Below are 17,812 nucleotides of genomic sequence, written 5' to 3'. Positions count from 1 at the left end.
AATCATGATATTTGGGGTTTAATGTATGAATTTGGTTGAAGAGTCTGGATACTTTACTATAACATGTATCAGACTAATATAATACTTTTACCCCGTACTTCTACACAGTTTTCTTATAAAACAGAATCACCATTTTTTATTAATCTCAAAATACTTTTACTTTTAATTTTAATAATTTCATACATTATGTTTGTTTTTTTGTTAATTATTGTTTTATTTAGTGTGTAGAGAGCAACAACATTACTCCTATACTGGAATCAAACTGATTCCACCATTTAATCATCACACTAAATAAGCTAATTGCCTCATTGGTCATGCTCTTTGACCAGTATTATTGTATAGAAAGGAACAAAAAGTCTAAAATTAAATGCAATTTTCTTTTATCACTTGAAACAAAACAAAAACGTCACGGTGTAGCAGAATACAATTGTATTCAAACATTGCATTTTGAAACATTATACATGTAGAGTTTAACCTACCTACAGTACCTAGAAGAAGAAGCAATTGACTCCTGTAGAAAATATAAGTGCTGTATACAGTATAGAACCATCTCAAACATTAAACAGAAATAAGAGAAGCAAAGAGAAGAGTCAAAAAGCCCCCAAAGTGAACTAGGCTGGAACAGACTGGTTAGAAAATTAAACCACCTTCTTGCATCCTTTCCATGCAATCAGGAAGAAAATGGATATAAGGTGCAATAGAATCTAAACACAGGCAGTCACACAATCTCCTGAAGAGAAGTGAAGAGGAAGATGAGTTGACTCATTCATTCCTCATTGTCCCTGGGTGGGCAGCGCCCCCAGGAGGCCATTGGTGGTTTTGAACAGGTTGATAGGCGAAGAGCCATCTGTGATCAACGTTGACTTCAGCCCCAAAGACTGAAGAAGTTTGACCTGGAGGAGGGATGGATGGAGGGAGGGGGGAGAGGGAGAGATGATAAAGAGGTGTTTTGGGATAAGAAGGAAGGATAGAGTGTTCTGTTTGAGATTGATCTAACCATGTCAACTGGGTTATGAGAAAAGCAATTCAATAACCGTGATCAGCTGCTAGACTTATACGTATATGAAATGGACTCCTAGTCATTATATTACTAGTAGTCCAGTTATATAATGGTAGTTATTATAACTAGTAGATATATATGGGTCAATGTGCACTAACAAATTATTATTTCCTGCAACACCTTTTTACACTATTTATGTTTTGATCTGTTTTTTAACCCTCTTGTGTTGTGTTGACTGGTACACCCGTGTTCTGGGTTCTGAGGGCTTTAACTCAGGGACTCACAGCTGGGATTTTGAGGTTGGAGACAATCCAGAGTGGACAGTAGGTGTGTTAGCATGGTCTTACCAGAGGAAGGGAGACAGAGGGGATCAATCTTGGAGAATAAGGTTCTCTGAAGGTAAATACAAAGCAGAATCCTCATCAGGGTCGGTCACTGTTCTCCCAGTGAAGCAGAACCTCCAAAGGATCAGAGTCCAGCTGGACTGGAATAAAGGAAAGGTGTCATTCTCTGATCCTGATACTAACACACGCATACACACCTTCACACACACTTTCACTGACACACTCTTTCCGCACTTTAACACTCCTCATAGTCTGAAGATTTTACCAGGGAAAGTCAGTGTAACTCTTGAAGAATGCAGTTAGACGTGGTGGTGGTGGTGGTGATGATGATGATGATGATGATGATAACAAACTATATTGTCATCTTATATTGTCTAGAATCTACATGATTGTGATGTGGTCGAGGATATTCAACATGAACACGTCTCTCTTAAAGCAACAGTCTGATCTGTGATGTCATCAATATATCCAGATGATGATGATGTCATGTTATGGATCTTTTCTAAGGTCTAGTCAATAATAACTAATTATAAAGCTATATTCATCAAATCTAGTGCCCACTGTCTATTATAATGTTTATTTATTTATGTGTAATAATATCAGTAATAGTAATTCTAACAATAACTAGAAAAAGTGCTCCTCGGAGCACAACTCTCCGCTGTTGGGAATGTTGGGAATGTTCTATCTGTATAAGTGTCCTATCCGTCCTGTCTGTATAAGTGTCCTATCCCTCCCGTCTATATAAGTGTCCTATCCGTCCTGTCTGTGTAAGTGTCCTATCCGTCCTGTCTGTGTAGGTGTCCTATCCAATTGTTACAGTATCCGCCATTTCTCAACCATTTCGTGATTGTTCCTGTCTTACCTCACTCTTACCAGACTTGTGTTGGGAATGTTGGGAATGTTCTAATTCTTATGTTCTAACTGTCCTATCCATCCTGTCTGTATAAGTGTCCGATCCGTCCTGTCTGTATAAGTGTCCTATCCGTCTGTATAAGTGTCCTATCCGTCTTGTCTGTATAAGTGTCCTATCCGTCCTGTCTGTATAAGTGTCCTATCCCTCCTGTCTGTATAAGTGTCCTATCCGTCCTGTCTGTGTACTGTAAGTGTCCTATCCGTCTGTGTAAGTGTCATATCCCTCCTGTCTATATAAGTGTCCTATCTGTCCTATTTGCCAATTATGTATCAGCCATGCAGCCATTTCGTGATGGTTGCGGAGAGTAATAAAATAATCATGTTATTACTCTCCGTAGGAGAGTTTTGTTTTCACTTTCTAAATATGACACACCGATTGGTCAAGCCTCACGTGACACGTGACAATACGGTGAAATACTGTATAAATACATGGCGTCACTTTGACAGTGTCTTTGCCACTGTCAAAGTGAGGTAAGACAGGAACCATCACGAAATGGCTGCATGGCTGATACATAATTGGCAGATAGGACAGATAGGACACTTATATAGACAGGAGGGATATGACACTTACACAGACGGATAGGACACTTACAGTACACAGACAGGACGGATAGGACACTTATACAGACAGGACGGATAGGACACTTATACAGACAGGACGGATAGGACACTTATACAGACAGGATGGATAGAACACTTACACTGACAGGACGGATAGGACACTTACATAGACAGGAGGGATATGACACTTACACAGACAGGACGGATAGGACACTTACAGTATACAGACAGGACGGATAGGACACTTACAGTATACAGACAGGACGGATAGGACACTTATACAGACAGGAGGGATAGGACACTTACACAGACAGGAGGGATAGGACACTTACATAGACAGGACGGATAGGACACTTATACAGACAAGACGGATAGGACACTTATACAGACGGATAGGACACTTATACAGACAGGACGGATCGGACACTTATACAGACAGGATGGATAGGACAGTTAGAACATAAGAATTAGAACATTCCCAACATTCCCAACACAAGTCTGGTAAGAGTGAGGTAAGACAGGAACAATCACGAAATGGTTGAGAAATGGCGGATACTGTAACAATTGGATAGGACACTTACACAGACAGGACGGATAGGACACTTACACAGACAGGACGGATAGGACACTTACATAGACAGGACGGATAGGACACTTATACAGACAGGAGGGATAGGACACTTATACAGATAGAACATTCCCAACATTCCCAACAGCGGAGAGTTGTGCTCCGAGGAGCACTTTTTCTAGTTGATTTTAATTTTAATGATAATATAATCATGATATTTGGGGTTTAATGTATGAATTTGGTTGAAGAGTCTGGATACTTTACTATAACATGTATCAGACTAATATAATACTTTTACCCCGTACTTCTACACAGTTTTCTTATAAAACAGAATCACCATTTTTTATTAATCTCAAAATACTTTTACTTTTAATTTTAATAATTTCATACATTATGTTTGTTTTTTTTGTTAATTATTGTTTTATTTAGTGTGTAGAGAGCAACAACATTACTCCTATACTGGAATCAAACTGATTCCACCATTTAATCATCACACTAAATAAGCTAATTGCCTCATTGGTCATGCTCTTTGACCAGTATTATTGTATAGAAAGGAACAAAAAGTCTAAAATTAAATACAATTTTCTTTTATCAATTGAAACAAAACAAAAACGTCAAGGTGTAGCAGAATACAATTGTATTCAAACATTGCATTTTGAAACATTATACATGTAGAGTTTAACCTACCTACAGTACCTAGAAGAAGAAGCAATTGACTCCTGTAGAAAATATAAGTGCTGTATACAGTATAGAACCATCTCAAACATTAAACAGAAATAAGAGAAGCAAAGAGAAGAGTCAAAAAGCCCACATAAATAACATGGTTAAAGTGAACTAGGCTGGAACAGACTGGTTAGAAAATTAAACCACCTTCTTGCATCCTTTCCATGCAATCAGGAAGAAAATGGATATAAGGTGCAATAGAATCTAAACACAGGCAGTCACACAATCTCCTGAAGAGAAGTGAAGAGGAAGATGAGTTGACTCATTCATTCCTCATTGTCCCTGGGTGGGCAGCGCCCCCAGGAGGCCATTGGCGGTTTTGAACAGGTTGATAGGCGAAGAGCCATCTGTGATCAACGTTGACTTCAGCCCCAAAGACTGAAGAAGTTTGACTTGGAGGGATGGATGGAGGGAGGGAGGGGGGAGAGGGAGAGATGATAAAGAGGTGTTTTGGGATAAGAAGGAAGGATAGAGTGTTCTGTTTGAGATTGGTCTAACCATGTCAACTGGGTTATAAGAAAAGCAATTCAATGATCAGCTGCTAGACTTATACGCTTATGAAATGGACTCCTAGTCATTATATTACTAGTAGTCCAGTTATATAATGGTAGTTATTATAACTAGTAGATATATGGGTCAATGTGCACTAACAAATTATTATTTCCTGCAACACCTTTTTATGCTATTTATGTTTTGATCTGTTTTTTAACCTTCTTGTGTTGTGTTTTTAACCCATTAAGACCTGAGGCTGATTCTACAAATGCCTTCTAAATCAAGATTTTTTTTTAAATGTAAAAACAAGCTTGCAGCGCGGCACGAAGTGACGAGCTGTGAGCTTGTATGTCTGCTATTTTTTAATGGCCAACACTAAGATCCAAAATGACACAGATGCTTTCCTGGTTTTACTCAAGTCTGTATGAAATATGGGACACCTGAATTTCCCTCTGGGATCAATAAAGTATCAATCTAACCTATCTAACTAAACTTCTCAGTAATCAGGGTGTTTGTGGGCATGTAAACATAGCCAGGCATTGTTGTCTTTTTGATGGGATTATTTTGGTTTACTTACTTACTTATCCCCATTACGCCGGCTGGCGCATAGGGCAGCAACAAAGTTTCTCCACTTGCATCTGTCTTTGGCCATCTTCTCTATGGTCCCCCAGCTCTGGTGTTGTTGCTGGAGCTCCTTCTCTATCGTCCTCCGCCATGTCGTTTTAGGCCTCCCTTTCTTTCTTTTGCCTTCTGGGGTCCAGTGTAATGCGACTCTTGGGATCGCGTTGATGTCCATTCTGAGGACATGGCCAATCCAGGTCCACCTGCGTTTATTGATTATGCAGAGCATGTCGTCCTGTTGGGTGATGTTGAGGAGATTATTGTTTGAGATGGTCTTGGGCCAGAATATTCGCAGGATTTTGCGCAGGCATGATGTGTGAAAAGTGGATAGTTTATGGATGTCGCTTTCTGTGGTTTTCCAGCATTCTGCACCGTATAGCAGTGTTGACAGTATGCAGCTTTGGTAGATCCGGAATTTTGTTTTGGTGCTGTATTGTTTTGACTTCCAGATTTGTTTGAGTCTTATGAAGGTTGTGTATGCCTTGTTGATCCGGTTTTGAATGTCCTTACTTGCTCCCCCATCATGGTGGATGATACTGCCAAGATATGTGAAATGATCTGCGTTTTCCAGGACCTGTTCCTCTATTGTTATATGTGTTGGTGTATTGGTGTTGATGGGCATGACTTTGGTTTTATTGTTGTTCACGATCAGTCCAACTTGTTGGCCGTAGTGTTGGAGTCTGTTTGTTTTTTCTTGAAGATGTGTGTGTGTATGTGACATAAGGGCTAGGTCATCCGCAAAGTCAAGGTCTTCGATGGTGGAATGGAGGGTCCATCGTATCCCTCTTGCCTTGTCTTCTGTGGTTCTCCTCATAACCCAGTCTATTGCGAGGTTGAAAAGTAGCGCTGACATCACACATCCTTGGCGGACTCCGGATCCTACTGTAAAACTGGTGGTGCTTGTTCCCACAGTGCAAGAAAAGCCGATATAGAACTGTTTGATGATACTAACGATGTGGGAAGGGATTCCATAGCTTCTCATGATCTTCCAGAGACTATCACGATGGATGCTGTCAAAAGCCTTCTGGAAGTCTATGAAGTTTATGTAGAGCTGTCGTTGCCATTCACTGCACTGCTCAATGATGTTTCTGAGAGTGAAGATCTGGTCGACGCATCCCTTTCCTTTCCTAAAACCGGCTTGTTCATCGCGGAGTACTTTGTCGACTGCTGATGCAATACGGTTTATAAGAATTTTGCAGAATATTTTGCTGGGAACAGAAAGAAGTGTGATGCCCCTCCAGTTGTTACAATCGGATAGCGTGCCTTTCTTTGGAACCTTAACGATCACTCCTTTTGTCCAGTCCGATGGTATCTTCCTTTCCACCCAGATGTTGGTGAAAAATGGGAGTAGGATGTTTGCAGCTAGCTCTGGATCTACTTTAAAGAGTTCTGCGTTTAGGTTATCAGCACCTGGGGATTTTCCGTTTTTGAGTGATAGAATGGCTTGGATGATTTCAATTTTTGTTGGTGGGTTGGTGTTAATGTCCAAATCTTCTACAGCTTCCTGTGTTTCTATTGGGTTTAGAGGGGGATCTCTGTTGAGAATCTCTCTGAAGTGTTCTGTCCAGCGATCTTCTTGCTCTTTTTCTGTGGTGAGTAATTGTCCTTGTTTGTTTTTGATATGCTTGATGTTTCTGAATTTTCTTCCACATAACAGGTTCGTGATTTTGTACACTGTTCCATGTTGGTTGCAGGATGCTGCTTTTTCAGCTGCACTTGCCAGCTCCTCCAGGTAGGCTCTCTTGTCCCTCCTTATTAGCCTTTTCACCTGCTTGTTGGTATTTTGGTACTGGGCTTGTAGTTCTTGTTTGATCCTGGATGATTTGGTGTTATTTATTCTGGATTTCAAGTTCCTTCTCTCTTCAATAGTCTTCCATGATTCGCTACTGATCCATTCTTTATGCTGTCTTTTTCTGTGTCCAATAGTTTTCTTGCTGGTTTCTTTGTATGTTTCAACAATATTTGCCCAATGTTTGTTGATGTCGGTCTCAACTACATCATCATCCCTTGTATTACTGGAGAGAGCTTGGTATCTGTTCCGGAGTTGTATTGTGAATTTCTTCTTTATGGATGGGTCTTTCAACATGCACACATCAAATCTTGGGGACCCTTTGGGTGTCGGTCCTGTTCTTTTCAACCTTAGTTTGATGTCTGCTGTTACAAGGTGATGGTCACTGGAGACATCTGCTCCTCTCCTCACTTTGACATCTCTCAATGAGCGTCTCCATTTGCCATTGATCATCAGGTGGTCAATCTGGTTCTGGTCTCTCCCATTTGGTGAAAGCCATGTCAGTTTGTGGATGTTCTTGTGGGGAAACAGAGTGCCTCCAATAACCATGTTGTTTGATAGACAGAATGAAACTAATCGCTCGCCGTTGTTGTTCATTACTCCACATCCATGTTTGCCCATGACTCTCTCATAGTTGATGTTATCACTGCCCACCTTTGCATTTAGGTCGCCGCTGACTATAAGGAGATCTTGGGCAGGTGTTCTCTGGACTTCAGATTGGAGGATATCATAGAAAAGGTCTTTTTCCTCTTCTTTGGCATCATTGGTGGGAGAATAGCTTTGAATAACTGTAAGGTTGTTATGTTGACCCTTGAATCTGGCTGTTATTATTCTATTGCTGATGGGTTTCCATTCAATGAGTGATTTCTCTATGCCCTTTTGGAGAATGATGGCAACCCCTTCATGATGCCGGTCGTCGTCTCGCCCAGAGTATAGGACTGTTTCTCCAGTGTTTGTTTTGATTGATCCTGAATCGGTCCATCTCGCTTCACTTATCCCGAGGATGTTAAGGTTGTAGCGTCTCATTTCTTTGGTGATCTGTGCCAACTTCCCAGCTTCAAACATGGTTCGAACGTTCCAGAAGCCAAACTTTAGTTTGGTTTTGGTGTTCAGGACCCACTTTTTCGCGCCACCAACTTCCCGAGGGCTTTCATTGGAGGCGGTCATACGAGTTTGGCACTCATGTGGGCCTTCACATCCAGATGTTGAGGTTTCTTTTGTTGCCGTTTCCGTAGCATATAGTTTTTTTTTTACAGAATCGGGTTGCTAGCCCTATGTCAAACCACTGGCCATTGCTGGCCATTGGAAGGGGGTGGAGTTGGTTTGTTAGTCCTCTCCCCTAAACCTAATGTCCTCCAGGTAATGGATTACAGACTCACACCACATGAGACCAGGCAGGCTTAGGGTTGTGTACAAGCTGTCTCGGCACTTCAAGCCCAACCAACTCCCGCTACCATGTAGATGGCAGTTGCATAACAATCTACCACTACTGGCAACACGAGACAGGATTTTGGTTTAGGGGTGGGTTATATAGTTTTTTATAAGAATCATATGTGATAAATGTAAAAACACAAATACATTCATGTGAAAACACTATTGTTTCAGTCTGTAGGCTACCTGCATCTCAGGCCCAGCCCGGGCCATCTTTAATGGTTTCCTGCCCAGACTGTCCGCCATCTGTTTGAAACGCTGGCTCTCAATCTGGCCAAGTTTCTGCTCTTTGTCCACCTCTAGATTGTTTACTTCCTTCAGTTCCTGTTCCCGAGCCTTACCAAGACGCTGCAGCTCTGCCTCTATGTCTAAAACCGTTCCTTTTTAAATTACTTTTCAAACATTTAACAATAGTGAAAATAGCCGATCTACAAGCTCACAGCGCGATGCGCCACGTTTTGAGCTTGTAGATCGGCTATTTTCTACTTTTGTGCGACACTCTTGAATGTACACAAAAAAACATTAAAATGTTGAAATAATATGGAGATATGAGGTTTTTGCCAAACTGCAACAATATACTATACATACACAATCTCTCATGTGATATTGGTGGCAGCACTGAGAAACTATTGATCATTGCGATTATTTGATCAATTACTTCTTTTGATTAATCCAAAAATCAAGAAGTGTTCTTTTTTATATCAACACATTGATATGAAAATATTGTAATATATGTTTAGTAATCACACAATCAACAGTCTCAATGAGACATGTGAGCTTGTAGATCGCCTATTGTATTTATATTGTATAATAAAATCACAATGAATGTTCCCTTCAATTCCATGCATGAGTGGTGATCGGTTCCACATCTATCTCACTTTAAGGTCACATCCTTATTTCAAAGTCATATTGATTTCCTGCTTTCTCAAGCAGTGGCTGCCAAGCACTGCTCTTTTAACTGATGTTCCCTTCTCTGTCTGTCTGTCTGTCTGTCTGTCTGTCTGTCTGTCTGTCTGTCTGTCTGTCTGTCTGTCTGTCTGTCTGTCTGTCTGTCTCTGCAATGGAAATACGCATTATGTTCTTGTATATGCATTTTTGGTGATAAAAATGTCAATCAATCAAACAAACACCCTCATAGTTAGTAGTAACTATGAGGTTACTTAGTTATGCTATAGGTCCAAACATTGGAACTATAGCATTGAAAATGCGGAAATGCATTGAACGAGCATTTCCGCATTCCTTTCTTACAGTGGGAGTCAACGCCTGTGTTGTCACTTTCATATTAGATCACTCTGACACACACACACACGCACGCACGCACGCACGCACGCACGCACGCACGCACGCACGCACGCACGCACGCACGCACACACACACACACACACACACACACACACAGTGCAAACAAACAAACAAACAACAAACAAACAAACAAACAAACACACACACAGACAGTGGTACGTACAGCCTCAATCCTCTGGGCCTCTGCCTTTAGTTTAGCCTCATAAACAGCCGTAATCCGTGCTAAGACTAAAAGACTCTGGGTTCTGATGGCTTTACTGTAACTCAGGGACTCACAGCTGGGATGTTGAGGTTGGAGACAATCCAGAGTGGACAGTAGGTGTGTTAGCAGGGTCTTCCCAGAGGAAGGGAAACATACCCGGTCAATACTGGAGAATAAGGTTCTCTGAAGGTAAATACAATGCATACTCCTCATCAGGGTCGGTCACTGTTCTCCCAGTGAAGCAGAACCTCCAAAGGATCAGAGTCCAGCTGGACTGGAATAAAGGAAAGCTGTCATTCCCTGATCCTGATACTAACACACACATACACACCTTCACACACACTTTCACTGACACACTCTTTCCACACTTTAACACTCCTCATAGTCTGAAGATTTTACCAGGGAAAGTCAGTGTAACTCTTGAACAATGCAGTTAGACGTGATGATGATGATGATGATGATGATGATGATGATGATTAAACGGAGCCCAGTTAATTTTAGAATCTACATGATTGTGTTGTGGTCGAGGACATTCAACATGAACAAGTGTCTCTTAAAGCAACAGTCTGATCTGTGATGTCATCAGTATATGTAGATGATGATGATATCATGTTATGGATTTATCTAAGGTCTATAGTCAATAATCAATAATTATAAAGATATTGATCAAATCTAGTGCCCACTGTTTGTTATGTATGTTATGTGTAATAATATCAGTAATAGTAATTAATGTTTCATTTTTTTTTTTAACATTTTATCACACGATTTTGTAACCCATTTTTTCACCCATTGCCAATAGTAATAGTAATTCTAACAACAATAACATGATCATTTTAATGATGTTAGAGGTATAATCATAATATTTGGGGTTTAATGTATGAATTTTGTTGAAGAGTCTGGATACTTTACTATAACATGTATCAGACTAATTGATACTTTTACTCCGTACTTCTACACAGTTTTCTCATTAAATAGAATCACCATTTTTGAATCTCAAAATACTTTTACTGAATAATTTCATACATTATTGTTTTTCTTGTGTTAATTATTGTTTTATTTAGTGTGTAGAGAGACAGGGAACTGAGGATAGAAAGACATGCAACAACATATGACTCCTACTGGAATCAAACTGATTCCACCACTTAATCATCACACTAAATAAGCTTATTGCCTCATTGGTCATTCTCTTTGACCAGTATTATTGTATAGGAATTAGGAACAAAAAGTCTAAAATAAAAATGCAATTTTCTTATATCAATTGAAAAAAAAGGAAAAAACATCACGGTGTAGCTGAATAGCTGGTTAAAAAGTGAACAAGGCTGGAACAGACTGGTTAGAAAATGAAACCACCTTCTTGAATCCTTTCCATGAAATCAGGAAGAAAATGGAGAAGTGCAATTGAATCTGAACACAGACAGCCACACAATCTCCTGAAGAGAGGAGAAGAGGATGATGAGTTGACTCATTCATTCCTCATTGTCCCTGGGTGGGCAGCGATAACAGGTTTTTGGGGGAACAATTTTTTTTCCAGAGCTCGATGAATGTTAGGGACCAAAAAAAAAGTCACTACCAATCAACTTTAAATTGCCTGAAACGTACTCCTAACAGGTTTTTGGGGGAACGATTTTTTTTTCCGTTTCGGTAGTGACACCATTGTGTCACTACCAAAACGAAAAAAAAATGACTAAGTCCAGAGCTCGATGAATGTTAGGGACCAAAAAAAAAGTCACTACCAATCAACTTTAAATTGCCTGAAACGTACTCCTAACAGGTTTTTTGGGGAACATTTTTTTTTTCGTTTCGGTAGTGACACCATTGTGTCACTACCAAAACGAAAAAAAAATTACTAAGTCCAGAGCTCGATGAATGTTAGGGACCAAAAAAAAAGTCACTACCAATCAACTTTAAATTGCCTGAAACGTACTCCTAACAGGTTTTTTGGGGAACATTTTTTTTTCCGTTTCGGTAGTGACACCATTGTGTCACTACCGAAACGGATAAAAAATTACTAAGTCCAGAGCTCGATGAATGTTAGGGACCAAAAAAAAAGTCACTACCAATCAACTTTAAATTGCCTGAAACGTACTCCTAACAGGTTTTTGGGGGAACAATTTTTTTTCCGTTTCGGTAGTGACACAATGGTGTCACTACCGAAACGAAAAAAAAATTACTAAGTCCAGAGCTCGATGAATGTTAGGGACCATAAAAAAAGTCACTACCAATCAACTTTAAATTGCCTGAAACGTACTCCTAACAGGTTTTTGGGGGAACAATTTTTTTTCCGTTTCGGTAGTGACACCATTGTGTCACTACCAAAACGAAAAAAAAATGACTAAGTCCAGAGCTCGATGAATGTTAGGGACCAAAAAAAAAGTCACTACCAATCAACTTTAAATTGCCTGAAACGTACTCCTAACAGGTTTTTGGGGGAACATTTTTTTTTTCGTTTCGGTAGTGACACCATTGTGTCACTACCGAAACGAAGTTAAATCCGAAAAAAATCACTAAGTGTGGAGGCCAAAAAAAAAATTGTTCCCCCAAAAACCTGTTAGGAGTACAATCCAGGCAATTTAAAGTTGATTGGTAGTGACTTTTTTTTTGGTCCCTAACATTCATCGAGCTCTGGACTTAGTAATATTTTTTTTCGTTTCGGTAGTGACACCATTGTGCCACTACTGAAACGAAGTTAAATCAGAAAAAATCACTAAGTGTGGAGGCCAAAAAAAAAATTGTTCCCCCAAAAACCTGTTAGGAGTACAATCCAGGCAATTTAAAGTTGATTTGTAGTGACATTTTTTTTTGGTCCCTAACATTCATCGAGCTCTGGACTTAGTAATTTTTTTTTCGTTTCGGTAGTGACACCATTGTGTCACTACCGAAACGAAGTTAAATCCGAAAAAAATCACTAAGTGTGGAGGCCAAAAAAAAAATGGTTCCCCCAAAAACCTGTTAGGAGTACAATCCAGGCAATTTAAAGTTGATTGGTAGCGACTTTTTTTTTGGTCCCTAACATTCATCGAGCTCTGGACTTAGTATTTTTTTTTTCGTTTCGGTAGTGACACCATTGTGTCACTACCGAAACGAAGTTAAATCCGAAAAAATCACTAAGTGTGGAGGCCAAAAAAAAAATTGTTCCCCCAAAAACCTGTTAGGAGTACAATCCAGGCAATTTAAAGTTGATTGGTAGTGACTTTTTTTTTGGTCCCTAACATTCATCGAGGTCTGGACTTAGTAATTTTTTTTTCGTTTCGGTAGTGACACCATTGTGTCACTACCGAAACGAAGTTAAATCCGAAAAAAATCACTAAGTGTGGAGGCCAAAAAAAAAATTGTTCCCCCAAAAACCTGTTAGGAGTACAATCCAGGCAATTTAAAGTTGATTGGTAGTGACTTTTTTTTTGGTCCCTAACATTCATCGAGCTCTGGACTTAGTAATTTTTTTTTTGTTTCGGTAGTGACACCATTGTGTCACTACCGAAACGAAGTTAAATCAGAAAAAATCACTAAGTGTGGAGGCCAAAAAAAAAATTGTTCCCCCAAAAACCTGTTAGGAGTACAATCCAGGCAATTTAAAGTTGATTTGTAGTGACATTTTTTTTTGGTCCCTAACATTCATCGAGCTCTGGACTTAGTAATTTTTTTTTCGTTTCGGTAGTGACACCATTGTGTCACTACCGAAACGAAGTTAAATCCGAAAAAAATCACTAAGTGTGGAGGCCAAAAAAAAAATGGTTCCCCCAAAAACCTGTTAGGAGTACAATCCAGGCAATTTAAAGTTGATTGGTAGCGACTTTTTTTTTGGTCCCTAACATTCATCGAGCTCTGGACTTAGTAATTTTTTTTTTCGTTTCGGTAGTGACAGCATTGTGTCACTACCGAAACGAAGTTAAATCCGAAAAAATCACTAAGTGTGGAGGCCAAAAAAAAAATTGTTCCCCCAAAAACCTGTTAGGAGTACAATCCAGGCAATTTAAAGTTGATTGGTAGTGACTTTTTTTTTGGTCCCTAACATTCATCGAGCTCTGGACTTAGTAATTTTTTTTTCGTTTCGGTAGTGACACCATTGTGTCACTACCGAAACGAAGTTAAATCAGAAAAAATCACTAAGTGTGGAGGCCAAAAAAAAATTTGTTCCCCCAAAAACCTGTTAGGAGTACAATCCAGGCAATTTAAAGTTGATTTGTAGTGACATTTTTTTTTGGTCCCTAACATTCATCGAGCTCTGGACTTAGTCATTTTTTTTTCGTTTCGGTAGTGACACCATTGTGTCACTACCGAAACGAAGTTAAATCCGAAAAAAATCACTAAGTGTGGAGGCCAAAAAAAAAATGGTTCCCCCAAAAACCTGTTAGGAGTACAATCCAGGCAATTTAAAGTTGATTGGTAGCGACTTTTTTTTTGGTCCCTAACATTCATCGAGCTCTGGACTTAGTAATTTTTTTTTTCGTTTCGGTAGTGACACCATTGTGTCACTACCGAAACGAAGTTAAATCCGAAAAAATCACTAAGTGTGGAGGCCAAAAAAAAAATTGTTCCCCCAAAAACCTGTTAGGAGTACAATCCAGGCAATTTAAAGTTGATTTGTAGTGACATTTTTTTTTGGTCCCTAACATTCATCGAGCTCTGGACTTAGTAATGTTTTTTTCGTTTCGGTAGTGACACCATTGTGTCACTACCGAAACGAAGTTAAATCCGAAAAAATCACTAAGTGTGGAGGCCAAAAAAAAAATTGTTCCCCCAAAAACCTGTTAGGAGTACAATCGGTAGTGACAAAATGGTGAAAAAGAAAATTACTCCACTACAAAGTACTACCAATCAACTCTAAATTGCCTGAAACGTACTCCTAACAGGTTTTTGGGGGGGCTATTTTGGCCTCCACACTTAGTGATTTTTTCGGATTTAACTTTCGTTTCGGTAGTGACACAAAAACGTTTCGGTAGTGACACAATGGTGAAAAAAATTACTCCACTAAAAAGTTTTGGGGGGACGATTTTGGCCTCTACACTTAGTGATTTTTTCGGATTTAACTTTCGTTTTGGTAGTGACACAAAAAACGTTTCGGTAGTGACACAATGGTGAAAAAAAAAATTACTCCACTACAAAGTATTACCAATCAACTCTAAATTGCCTGAAACGTACTCCTAACAGGTTTTTTGGGGGACGATTTTGGCCTCTACACTTAGTGATTTTTTCGGATTTAACTTTCGTTTTGGTAGTGACACAAAAACGTTTCGGTAGTGACACAATGGTGAAAAAAAAAATTACTCCACTACAAAGTATTACCAATCAACTCTAAATTGCCTGAAACGTACTCCTAACAAGTTTTTGGGGGGACGATTTAGGCCTCCACACTTACTGTTTTTTTCGGATTTAACTTTCGTTTCGGTAGTGACACAAAAACGTTTCGGTAGTGACACAATGGTGAAAAAAATAAATTACTCCACTATAATGTTTTGGGGGGACGATTTTGGCCTCTACGCTTAGTGATTTTTTCGGATTTAACTTTCGTTTCGGTAGTGACACAAAAACGTTTCGGTAGTGACACAATGGTGAAAAAATACTTTACTCCACCACAAAGTACTACCAATCAACTCTAATTGCCTGAAACATACTCCTAACAGGTTTTTGGGGGGACGATTTTGGCCTCCACACTTAGTGATTTTTTCGGATTTAACTTTCGTTTCGGTAGCGACACAAAAACGTTTCGGTAGTGACACAATGGTGGAAAAAAAAGTTTACTCCACTACAAAGTACTACCAATCAACTCTAAATTGCCTGAAACGTACTCCTAACAGGTTTTTGGGGGGACGATTTTGGCCTCCACACTTAGTGATTTTTTCGGATTTAACTTTCGTTTCGGTAGTGACACGAAAAGGGATCTTTGAAATGTTTCATTGTTTTAGAATAGTACTCAGAGAGAGATAAAGTACTCACAACCTGTCAGATTGACCCATCAAATGACGTCACAGCTAAGTCCCGCCCCCTACCCTTATTTTAACCCCGGAAGTCCCGCCCCCTATTCAGGCGGGGAAAAAAAAGTGTGGGATAAAAAGAGAGGGAAACCTGTCAGATTGACCCCTCACGTTTGACGTCATCAGAAAGCCCTCCCGCTTTATGATGGGCCTTTGTGACCAGCTATTTTAGGACAGTTACTATGGCGGGAAAAAGAAGCGGTCGTTTGGGTGGGGGAACACACATGCACTTTTTTTTTTTCCAGCATTGTCTGATGGGGGTAACAGATGGAGAGGGTTCCCCCTGACTACATCCTGTTTACATCCTTAACAGGGTGCATAGGGTCTCGTCCGTGACTAGAAAGCATCGGTCTATTGTAAAGCTCTGCATGACTCCTATAGTTCATAGCTTTTTTTAGAGCTACTGTACCTCGCGGCACGCACACTGGTGGTATCTGAGAGGGTTGTTAAAAGCTATAAAGGTGAAGACTGACAGTAGCTTGAAGTTCGTCCGTGGGAGAGGAGTTCTCTGCTGATCTTCAACACTTGTACGAGACCTCCAGGCTAACCGTCTGTCAAAGGCCCTTGGACTTCTAGAAAATCCTCTGACATGGCAATGATGAACCGGCAGCATTCTATGTATGTATGTATGAGTGTTATATCATTATGGTTATTATTAAAGTCTATGCATGTGTATATTGTTGGCTGTTAGAGGATGGAATGTTAATTAGATCATGTTACTGTTTTATTTATACAGATATGTGTATTTTTATTTATTCTAGTGACGCAAACCCTGCATCAATTTTCCACCCACTGGTAAATCGTGCCCAGGTTCCCTGCACACCAGTAAACCCTGCCGGGATCTCCCACCCTCCAATAAATCCTGTACGGGTTTTCCAGCCAGCAAGAGCAGGCTGTTATGGTAAAATACATGTATTTATTTATTCATATTGAAAACTCATGATGTTTAAAAACGTGTGATGTTTAAAACACAGGGTATTTAAAAACTCTCTCAATGTCTCTATATATAGATGTCGTGTCCTCTTTAGCGGGATCGAGGATAAGGGTCAGGGGGCTTGACCCTACCAGGGAGTCCGTCTTTAGCGACCCGCATCCCTTGGCCCCCCATGTGGAGTCACGAGCCGGAGCTTCTGAAGGTAGATTATTATGATTTTTAAAAAAATATATAATCCATAATAATGTACAGCCGTCTCCTGCAGATGGATACATGTTTTGCTTTCTCTGTGTTTTCTCAGACCTGCAAGCTGTGGATCTTACACTGCCCGTTTCTAACCGTGGTGCTCAGGGTCGTGGCCGAGAAGGTATGTCTGGTTAAATACATTTTTCTCTCCCGCTCTCTCACTCGACACACACACACACACACACACACACACACACACACACACACACACACACACACACACACACACACACACACACACACACACACACACACACACACACACACACACACACAGCCATTTCCTCTGTTTTACATTGAAAGTAATTATGTTCTATCTCCCTCTAATGCAGTCTTGGAGACAGCAGTTCGGCTGCAGACAATTCAGGCCCAGGTCCATCGCCCTGCGGGCACAACGGCTGAAGACAGCGGTGTGTCTCTAATGTGCACTGATGAGGAAATGCTTGCAGCATGCGGTGACCTGTTGGAACAACTGGGTCCAGAGCAGCCGCAGCTCCAGCAGCCCCCTGCACCACCACCAGGTCTTGAGCAGCTGCAGCCCCCGGCACCACCAATAGGCTCCGTGCAACATCCGCAGCTCCAGCAGCAGCAACCCCGACAACAACTACAACAGCATCAGGTTACAATGTCCCGATCTGCTAGGCCTGCACCCCGTGTAATTACTATAAGTGATGCACTAAAAATAGTTAATGAAACTTATCATGCCTTCCACCAT

The sequence above is a fragment of the Gymnoscopelus microlampas genome (assembly GCF_963454915.1).
Source record: "Gymnoscopelus microlampas genome assembly, chromosome: 11".
NCBI classification, from domain to species: domain Eukaryota; kingdom Metazoa; phylum Chordata; class Actinopteri; order Myctophiformes; family Myctophidae; genus Gymnoscopelus; species Gymnoscopelus microlampas.
This window is presented reverse-complemented; position numbering follows the sequence as displayed.